This window comes from Macaca thibetana, chromosome 15 (assembly GCF_024542745.1).
Source record: "Macaca thibetana thibetana isolate TM-01 chromosome 15, ASM2454274v1, whole genome shotgun sequence".
Classification (NCBI taxonomy): Eukaryota; Metazoa; Chordata; class Mammalia; order Primates; family Cercopithecidae; genus Macaca; species Macaca thibetana.
Genome location: NC_065592.1, coordinates 68,814,978 through 68,826,826, shown reverse-complemented (window position 1 = coordinate 68,826,826; position 11,849 = coordinate 68,814,978).

Sequence of the window (11,849 nt, the reverse complement as noted above, 5' to 3'; positions counted from 1 at the left end):
GCTGTCAAAATATGTGGAAAGAATATGTTACATTTATCCTAGAGATGGTTGCTAGACTTACAAACTTTTTTTGAAGAGCCACATAGTCAATATTTAGATTTTGCTAGCAACGGACAATCTCTGCCACATATCTTTTTAAGTAATTTTTAAAAAATGTAAACATTGGTCTTAGCTTGGGCTGTATAAAAACAGGGTCAAGGGCAGGATTTGGTTTACAAGCCATAGTTTGCAGACCCCTGCTTGGATCACATAATATTCCTGGGAAGTATATCTAGATAAAAAAGTTAAAAAAAAAAAGAACAGGACAAATACAGTGCACATTTAATTACTAAATTGATATTAATGTTTTAAAATTAATAAAAAAGAACTTAATTTTCACAACCACAGAAAGAGTATTTCTTCTAATATTGTTTATTCACAATATAATGTTCTGTTTAATAATAAAATTCTAAAAATTACCTGCTAGAGACTGATTTTTAGGTAACATAAAAATTTTTGAAAATCGATGGTAGGGGATCTTTTTGTCTTTTACTCTTTAATATTGAACAAATCTAATTAGCCCAAACTAGATAGGGAGAAAAGAAGAAAGAGAAGGAAGTGAAGAAAAAGAGGAAGAGGAATAAAAAGTAGAAGAAGGAGAAAAGGGGGGAGTGGTGTTCAACAAAATTCAAAAAACAGGCACAAGTTCACATCCCCAAATATTACAATCCTCTACCAATTTGCATGATGTTTTGAACACATGAGGAAGAAAGCAGAAAGGGAACAGTTATCTCTTAGGGTGCAAATTTTCCACATTAAGTGGCATGGACCTATGGCTCAACCAAAATTTCCTTGTTTGTAATGGAAGGATATGGTTGTATGGACAGACTTCACAAGCACAGCTCGAGTTTATTTTGTGCTACAGAATTTAAAAGAAGACTTAAACTGAAGGAGAAATAATGCTAAAGACCATGTTAATAGAAGATGATATGACAGGGCAAAGAAGACATCTGGACAACAATCAGTCAAGCAGTTAAAGAATTGTAGCTGTCCACTGAAACAAAATAAAGATGGAATAAATTTATGACATGTAGGCCTTCCTTGTTAGCCAAGTAGGCATGCTGCTGTCCACAAAGCGGGAGATGGTTAGAATGAAGTTCTGAAAGCAATAATATCAAACGTGTTGTGATGAAGATTAATCTATAGATTTGGAACTAAAATGTTAAAACAGCATGACTGAATTTAAAGTTTCCTATTTTCCAATCCCTTCATAAACTATTTTCATAAAATGTGCAACTTAGAAACAACCTACATTCTCAGCAATAGAGACATGTTTTCTTATATTCTGGTACATCCATCTGATTAAAATATGGACTTTAGTTAAAAATAAGGTATTAATTTTAGTCCATTAATAGTGACAAGTCTATCATCCTAATGGAAGATGTTAATTGTAGAGGAAACTGGGTAGAGGCTATACAGGAATGTTCTAGTATCATCACAATTGTTTTATGAATATAAAGCTATTCTGAAATGAAAAATGTTATCAAAACATACATTGGGGCAATGATTTTATATTTGTAGCTAGTTGTAAAATTAAGATCTAGTCCAATGGGAACATTTTCTCAAAGAAGATGAGAGCATATTGTGCAGCATGGCCCAGATGAGCTGAATGTGGAGAGGATGTATAAACGTTATGTTGACAGCAGGCAGGAAGGAGTGAGGATAGGTAAGAACAGAGTAACATGATTTTGTGTTACTTTATATAGCTGCTGTAAAGTTTCAATATCGTCATCTTTTTTCAGTGAAGTATGAAGTGGTGTAGAACTCATACTAAAAGAGTGAAGTTGAGCGTGTTGGTTAAAGGACTGGAAAAGAATGGGACATTTCAGAACTGCTGGGCAGGGAATGGGAGAGCTTGATAAGCAAAGATAAGTTAAAGGGCCCATGGGCATTATGGTTTATACTGACAATTTTCTCCCTAAAGGAGCCTGCCTGCTCTCAACCCCCAGGTTCCATTAAACTAGGTACCAGAAGATTGCTTGGGCACTAAATGCTTTTTTAAAAGAAAACATCTCAACAAGTCTTGACTCTTTCTTTTGTTTTCCAGCTAACTAAAATGTTTAGGTGATCTCTACTCTTTCAAATGTGCCTCTACATTTATGCCCTGTATGCACCTATTATACCTAATAGACTACGATTTTCCTGTTTAGACCCTTGGAACCACCTAGGTTATTGCTTAATTGTAATAGAAAATATGTACATAGTGTTTGTGATGTGACAGACAATGCTCTAACAGCTTTGATGATGCCGTGTAATGTTCACCACAATCTTCTGAGTTGGACCCTGTTGTTATCTCCATATTATAGACAGAAAAGTAACTTCCTCCAGGTTGCAGAGTTAGTAAGTCATACACTTGGGGGATCTAATAGGTCTTTTAACTAATATGTTCATACTAATACACAATACCTAAAAGTGAAAATGATGTTCCCAGTCACATGGTTCTGTTTCCTGTTTTTTGAGGAGACAATTGGTTCTAAGCCATAGAGGATATGCTGTTCAAAATCCATTAAACTTGTGATCCATATGACAACACATATTAATAAAGAAGAATAGAGTTTAACCACATACAACTTTAGTTTAGTTGTTGAATTCTAACCATATTTTAAACCAAATCTCTGCAGAGAGTAGAAAATGTAAGAACATTTGGATAAATTCAAGAGAAATATGAGAAATGCATCTTATGTATTTTTAGATATTGCCAGGAAATGTACTTTTCAAAGCCTTAAGTAAATCCCTGATCTAATAAGAATATTTCGCACAGAGGCTAACCACATTTTCAAGGCACAAGTCCAGAGTCCTTCTGCTATGCTATTATAACTATTTTGTCTTCTGTCTTTGTCTGTACATGTGTCAGATACTAAAAAAAAAATCCCTCAGAAAGGGAACTCAAACATTGTTGTAGACCTATTGCCCAGAGGGTTTCGTGTTGTTAACTAATCGCACACTCCTAACTTTATTTCCCACTTTTAAATTTCTATTTCTAAAATGTAAGAGATTTATTTCTAAGAGCATTTCTGAAATGATCAAAGGAAACAGCAGATCTTGTGGAAACAGTCAAATGATTGTTTCCCTCACATTCTTACAAATATGTAGGACTTTAGAGAGGAAAACTTATTCATATGGGAGAAAAAACTACAAAAAATCATTGTACAAATTATTCAAAGCTTTTTAGAACTTGATTAGCAGCTGAAAAATGAGTAGCAAATGTATGTTACATAAACATAGTGGTTATGGTAAAAGAGGCCATAGAGGTTAATGACACCATCTTCTTTTTGGTGTGGAAGGAAATAATTTCAAAATAGTAAAGTAATTCTCTAATATCAAACAGAAAATATGTCACAAAGCTTGTAACAAATACTGTATTTAGACTGTCAGTCCATCAATTTCAACAAAAGCTGCAGAATTCAAAGAATGAAAATAATTCTTCTTAAATGTTTAAAATTTTATAATGACAACATGAAATCAGTGATTTTGTGTCCAAATGAACACACAATATCCACAGAATATGAAACTTACAAAATAAATGATTAATGTTACTTTTTTCTCTTTTATCCCATGTGAATAGCATAGCAAAATGATCTTAGTAAAGACAAATATTGATAATATTGACAAAAAATTAAAGTACTGTATCGCCAATGAGAAAAATGTAATGATTTCTGATGTTGGGTTGCAAATTAAATAATCCACAAATAGAAAATTGAATATTCTGTACATATTAATTGTGTTGTTCCATTATTTCTTCCAGTGAAAAGTAAGTTTCTCTGACTTAAAGAACAGTATAATTAGGGTGGGGAACTGGGTATGCATAAGGGTTAGTACTCAGTATATCAGAAAACATAATTAGTAATATTTTGACTAAATTATTTGGTCTGAGGTTAAAAATTATGAATCATCTATCATAAGTCAAAAAAAGTAATCATAAAATTTACAGCTGTCCCACTGGAATTGCAGCAGAATGCCACATTCGAATTAAATGAAATCATTTCTTTAGAGTTAGACTTTTCTACTGACCACACATACACAGGGTGACTTCAAATAAAGGAAACTCATTGTTTTTAGCCTTTATCAATAAAGCCACTTCCTGATTAAACTGGAAACAAAGCAGGCATCATAGCCTACATATAATAATGTCTGTACTACCAAACAAGGCTCAAGTCTTGACATCATTTATTAAGGCCACTATTTGGTCCAGGAAAGCACAGACAATATTGTTGTATGAATATTGTAATATTATTACTCCAATAAGTAGTAAAATGTAAAGAGAGATGGTTATAAAAGATGCTTAAAAATACACAATAAGTCATGTTTTGGGGTTCATTTGCAAACATTATAGACACAAGAAGTTCTCTATAAAATATGAATCTCTGTTCCAATTTCTGCTTGATCACTAAGATATTTTGTTTCGAGCAGTATTTCCTGTATTCCCTCTGGAACACATTGATTGCTTTCTTCAAATCTAGCACATTTGTTCTTCATGTTTTCCTATATTAAACACTGAAACCTAAAACAACGGTAGCAACTCAGTATCTATCCTCTCTTCCCCTCCGCCACCCCACCTCTCTCTCTCTCTCTCTCTCTCTCTCTCTTTCTCTCTTTGTGTGTGTGTGGCGGGGGTGGAGGTGTTTGTGTGTCACAAACCTAGATAATTAATCCAGTTACTATATCAATATTGTAGTATAGGAGTTAACTCCAACGTCCTCTGGGAGTTAAACTCAAATGGCCTCTGGGTACTTAAACAACAGAGATTTTACCAATATGATATAAATTTTTTCTCCACTCTTATAAGCAAATATAAATAATACATTTTACTATTGGCTGGATTTTAGATAGCAAGCAAAACCACATATTAGATCCTGCTGCTGTCTCTTTGTTTGGCATCACTGGAAAGATGTAAATAGAGTGATAAGGGAAGATAACTATATATGTGAAAATAACTAACAATATACAAAAACAAATAATAATATCTTTGTCTTTTATTATAGTGAGCCACTATTCATTATGTGTTACATGGAAAACAGCAATTTTATTTGTAACAAAACCCAGGTGACTAGGAAAAAATGGCAAGAGTTATATAAAATTGTAAGTGTATGTGAGGGTAGGGTGAGGAAAAAGGGAGAGGCTTAAAATAAACCTACAAAGGAAAACACCATAGCTGTTGAATTTTTAAATTTTATCTTCTATGTAAGCACTTGTATATTTTTAAATTTCAGTACGTTTTATGATCTTAATTGTTAGTGTTCCCTTCAAATTTGTATGTTCAAAATCTTTTTTTTTTTTTTTTGAGACAGAGTCTTGCTCTGTCGCCCAGTCTGCAGTGCAGTGGTACTGTCTGGGCTCACTGCAACCTCTGCTGCTTCAGAGTTTCAAGCGATTCTCCTGCTTCAGCCTCCCCGGTAGCTGGCACTACAGGCACCCACCACCATGCACAAAATCTTAACTCACAAGATGATACTAATAGGAGGTGAGGCCTTTGAGAGGTGATTAGATCATGGAGGCAGAGACCTCATGAATGAGATTAGAGCTCTTATAAAAGAGGTCCAAGAGAGCATGTTGGCCCCTTTTGCTCTTCTGCAATGTCAGAACACAGAATGTGCCATCTATGAGGAGCAGGCCCTTATTAAAACCGAACCTGCTGGTCCCTTAATCTTGGACTTCCCAGCCTCCAGAACTATGAGCAGTACAGGGCTTTTTATAAGCCACCTAGCCTACAGTATTTTGTTATAGCAGCTCCAAGAGACTGAGACAGTACATACCATTAAAGGAATAAAAGGACAGGCAAGATATCTCACCATAAACTGTGAGTTTTAATTCTGGGGTGTTTGAAAGTAAGGTGCGGGAGCACATCAATATAGAAAGTGGTTTCAGTTATTTGAAAAAAGAGTATTTCTAAAGATAATTCTGTAGAAATAATAATTTCAACAAATAACACAGGATATTCTGTGGAATTGAATAAAATAGCCATATTCTACAAAAGAGAGGAACCATTTTTCCCAGTGAAATTAGTACATTGATTGTAATAGTCAACTTTGCATAAGGTGAAGAGAACAATGGTGAGGAGGTGAAAAGATAAAAAGCAGGAAAATAAAATACGTGTGCAAAAATGCAATAATAATCGATATATACTTATATATGCATATAAAGGATACAAAGCCCTTTTTTTAACCGTTGTAAATGCTGAGCAATTCCCAAAGTAAGGGAGTAAACCTCTACCAGCAAATTACTGAATCATGCTCTAGAAGACCATGATTTCCTTGAGGCAACAGAGTGTGCTCCAAGAAGAAAATATAAAAGGTGGCCGGGCGCGATGGCTCAAGCCTGTAATCCCAGCACTTTGGGAGGCTGAGACGGGCGGATCACGAGGTCAGGAGATCGAGACCATCCTGGCTAACACGGTGAAACCCCGTCTCTACTAAAAAATACAAAAAACTAGCCGGGCGAGGTGGCGGCCGCCTGTAGTCCCAGCTACCCGGGAGGCTGAGGCAGGAGAATGGCGTAAACCCGGGAGGCGGAGCTTGCAGTGAGCTGAGATCCGGCCACTGCACTCTAGCCTGGGCGACAGAGCGAGACTCCGTCTCAAAAAAAAAAAAAAAAAAAAAAAGAAAATATAAAAGGCATCAAAACAGATTTAGGAAACATACTCTTATAAATGAGTATATTATGAGTGAAATCTAGGTAGAAAAGAGAGAGAAAACTCCTTCAAGTTCTGACAAAGGCAGAGGATGTCCACTTAGAAGAGCTGTTAAAGAAAATCTAAGGTAGATACAGGTAGACTAAATATGAGAAAGTAAAGAAAAAAATCACAAAAATATAGCAATGAGTGAAAATTAAGGCAACTATACTAAAAGACATAGGAGCTAAAGTTGTGCTGAGAGGAAAATTTGCAGCAGTGAACATGTAAATTAAAAAGAAGAGTAGACAGAAAAATGAGCACCACTTGGCAAAATCCAACACTTCCATAATAAAAACACTCAACAAATTAGAAACAGAAGACAATTTTCTCTACTTGAAAAATGTCATTGATTGAAAAAAAAAAAAACACAGCTAACATCATATGCAATGGTTAAAAATTCGATGTTTCCCCTTTTAAGATCAGCAATAAGACAAAGTAGCATTTTGCCACTCAAATTAAACAAAGTACTGGCGGAGCTAACTAGGGAAACTTGACAAGAAAGAGAAGTAAAAGGAATCCATATAGAAAAGAGAAGTAAAATTGTCTCTATTTGTAGATGGCCATGATCTCGTATATTGAAAATCCCAAAAAAATATACACATACTCACACACAAACAAGCCATTTGAACTAGAGCTAATAATCAATTTCAGCTAGGTTGGAGATACAAAATCAATATCAATATTTTACTCTTCTTGATGCCACTGTAAATAAAGTTGTTTTCATTACTATAGTAATGAACACTTCATAAATAACATTAAGAAAACAACTTTATTTACAATGGCATCAAAAATAATAAAATACTTTGGAATAAATTTAACTAAACAAGATCTGAAATAATACTCTTAAAACTACAATACATGGTTGAAAAAAATAAGAAGGAAACATAAATGAAAAAACATGACATATACTCGGAATACTTAAAGTTGTTAATATAGCACTACTTTCCAAATTGATCTACAGACTCAATACAATCCATATCAGAATTGCACTGGCTTCTTCAGAAACACGGATAAGCTACTTCTAAAATTTATATGGAAATGCAAGGGGCATAGAATAGCCAAAACAATCCTGGAAAAGAAGAACATATTTGGAGATCTCACACTTCTCAATTTCAAAACTTAGTTCAAGGTTACAGTAATTAAGATTGTGCAGTACTGGCATAAGAATAGACATACAGATGGAACTAATTCCGAGTCCAGAAATAAACCTTTCCATTTACAATAAGTTGATTTTCGAACAAGGGTGCCAAGACAATGTAATGAAGAAAGCCTAGTCTCTTCAACCAATGTTACTGGCCTGCCTGGCTATCCACCTAGAAGGAATGAAGTTGGACTACTTCCACATACCATATACAAAATTTACTTCATAGACATTAGCACAAGAGCTGAAACTATAAAATTCTCAGAAGAAACTATAGTAGTAAATTTTTGTAACCCTGTGTTGGGCAAAGCCTTCCTGGATATAAACCAATAGTACAAACAGCAAAAGAAAAATATATTAATTGAATGTCTCCAAGTTTAAAAACTTCTTTACTTCAATTAATACCATCAAGAAACTAAAATAGCAATGTACAGAACGGGAGAAATACTTGCAAATTATATATCTGATAAAAAATATTTTATCACAAATACATCAAACACTGAAAAGTCAATAATAAAAAGAGCATAATTAAAAACTAAGCAGATAATATATTTGTATATATTTTTATATATTTTATATAATTTGTATATATTTTTGGAGATGTGTCTATTAAGATTATCTGACACCTCCAAAAATATATACAAATGGCTATATGAAAAGATATTCAATATTATTAGTCATTGAGAAATGAAAATCAAAATCAAAATAAGACACCATTGAATTCCACACTAGGATGGTTACTATAAAAAAGATAGATAATTAGTAAGTGTTGGTGGGGATGTGAAAAAATTTGAACCCACTTACACAGTGGATGAGAATGTAAAATGGGGTAGCTACTTTGCAAAACATCTGGGCAGTTCCTCAAAATGTTAAACATAGAGTTATCCCTTTATCCAGCAGTTCTAGATCTACTCTCAAAAGACATGAAATCCAGTGTCTAAACAAAAAATTGTTCACAAATATTAATAGTATCTTTACTCATAATCAAAAACCAGACACAATCCAAATTTCCATAAACTGAGTTGGTAAATAAAATATGATATACCAATACATTGGAATATTATTCAGCAATAAAAATGAATCTAAAAAAGTTCTGAGTCAAGCTACAGTAAGAAAGAATCTTGAAAACCTTAAGCTAAGTGCAAGAAGCCAGTCACAAAAAAGCAAATGTTGTATAATTCTTTTTATGTAAAATATGTTAATCTTTATAATCAAAAACTACATTAGTGGATGTCTTGAGTTGATCGGGGATGAACAGAAACTACTGTAGTGGATGTCTTGGGTTGACTGGGGATTGAAGGAAGAAAATGGAAAGTGACCTATTATCTTCAGATTTCTTTTGGGCATGATAAAAATATTTTAAACACAGATTTCAGAGATGCCTACACAGTCTATGAGTATATTATAAACCATTAAATTGTATATTCTAAATGTGTTAATTGTATGGTATGTGGATTATATTTCAATTAATGTGTTACATATTTTAAAAGAGTAGTCCTAAATTGCTACTAAAACACATGGTCATTGTTGCCACTTCCATTAAAAAATAATTTGGTTACTTTAGATATATGAATTAAAAGGGAAATAAAAATCCCAAATATATTTTTTACATAAATATATTGCAATAGAGAAAAATTTTAGCTGCATATTATATATAATCCCATTTTAGTGTTGTAAACATTCTTAGTAGCATGTGTTCTGTTTGAAGTATGCAGTCAGATAGCCGTTAATTATTCAAGTAATCAATAAATAACAAGCACACGCATAGCACTTACTCTTTGCCAGGAATTCTTTAGCTACTTTTTATATATTAATTGATTTAATTGCTATAACCTTCTGTGGTGAATACCAGTATTTTTCTCATTCTATAGCTGAAGAAACTAAGGTCAAATAATTGGGCAGTTGTAAAACCACTATGTTATTTATTTATTTATTTATTTTTTAAAACCACTATTTTAATTCATCAGTCTGGTTCCAAAATCTATGCTGTTAACATGATACTAACAATATTGTAGCCTTGATGTATTTAAACAATAATCTTTACTTTTCCTTCCCAAGGACACTGTTAAAAAGAATAGGCAGGCAATTTTTTGGCATCAAAAGAATTCATGTGTCCCTTGACTCCCAGACTGATTGTGCCTCCCATACCCAAAAGAAGCTGTAGTTGCCTTCCCATTCACCACAGCAGCAGAAGTTAATCGGTGTTGATTGTGTGGTATGGGCATAACACTAAATACAATAACTATGAACTACTTTAATTATAAATAGAAGCATTTTCAGGTTAAATTTTAAAAGGAAATGATAAAATGTTGACAGATAACTTTTTTGTAAGAGAAAAAATATCTTCAGAAAATTAAAGAATCTAGATTTGAAACAAACTTTGATTAATTTCACTGGCAAATTATGAGAATAATTGTAATTTATAATGATAATTACTTTTCTGCTGTGCTCTAGGTATTTGGTTTGTGCTGCAGGATAGTATATCTCATAAGCGTAGCCAAGGTTGAAGGTATAGTACCATCTAGTGAGGGGACCAGTGCATGATTTGAGGTCACCGAGAATAGACAACATGTACACCAGGTTCCAGTGGTACACCTCTAACTGACAACAAGAAGAGAGTGTGCACAAGATCCAGTCCCTTGGAATGCATCAGTCCCCCATGGCCAGCAGATCTCAGCAAAGGTGGTCGGTGTGACTACATGGACCTCACTTTTTCTGCAGTAGAAAGACATTTCCCCCTGCCTCATGGAGTCTGAAATACAGAAAGTTGGGAGAGTGCCTAAAGGCCATAGACAAATGTACTTAAAGCAGAATACGGAACTGCTTATTAGGTCCAGAAAAGGGAACGATATTCTCTCACGAACCAATAAGTCCAATACCAGCTAGAAGGGCACTTTAACTCCAAGTAAGGAATTGTTCCAGCCCCAAGTCCATTCATATGAAGGCAAATGAGATCCACAGACTGCTTCTGGCTGCCTTTTTCAGCAACTACAGAGCAAGAAAATGAACAGTTCTAGCATATATTTGCACGAGCAAGAACAAACAAGAGGATTTTCCTAGCACTGTTAGATTTAAGTATTTGATCCATGTTGAGATTATTTTTGTATCAGGTAAGAGATGAGGATCCAGTTTCATTCTCCTACATGTGGCTTGCCAATTATCCCAGCACCGTGTGTTGAATAGGGTGTGCTTTCCCCACTTCATGTATTTTGTTTGCTTTGTCAAAGATCAGTTGGCTGTATTTGGCTTTATTTCTTCATTCTCTATTCTGTAACATTGTTTTATGTGCCTATTTTTATGCCAGTACCATGTTTTGGTGAGTATAGCCTTGCAGTAATATAGGTGAAGTCAGGTAATGTGATGCCTCTTGGTTCCACGTGAATTTTAGGATGTTTCTTTTTAGCTTGGTAAACAATTATGATGATGGGAATTGCACTACATTTGTAGATTGTTTTTGGCAGTATATGATCATTTTCACAATATTAATTCTACCCATCCATGACCATGGGATGTGTTTCTATTTGTGTCATCTATGATTTATTTCAGCAGTGTTTTATAGTTTTTCTTGTAGAGGTATTTCATGTATTTGGTTAGGTATATTCCTAAATATTTTACTGTATTTTTTTGCAGCTATTGTGAAAGGGGTTAAGTTCTTGATTTGACTGTCAGCTTACTCACTGTTGGTATATAGCAGAACTACTGAATTGTGTACATTGATTTTGTATTCTAAAACTTTGCTGAATTTATTTCCCAGTTCTCAGAGCTTCTTGGATGAGTCTTTAGGGTTTTCTAGGTATATCATCATATTATCAGCAAAGAGCAAAAGTTTGACTTCGTCTTTACCAATTTGGATGCCTTTGATTTCTTTCTCTTGTCTAATTGCTCTGGCTAGGTCTTCCAGCGCTCTGTTAAATAGAAACATCTTTGTTTTGTTCCAGTTCTCAGGGGGAATGCTTTCAACTTTTCCCCATTCAGTATGATGTTGGCTCTGGGTTTGTC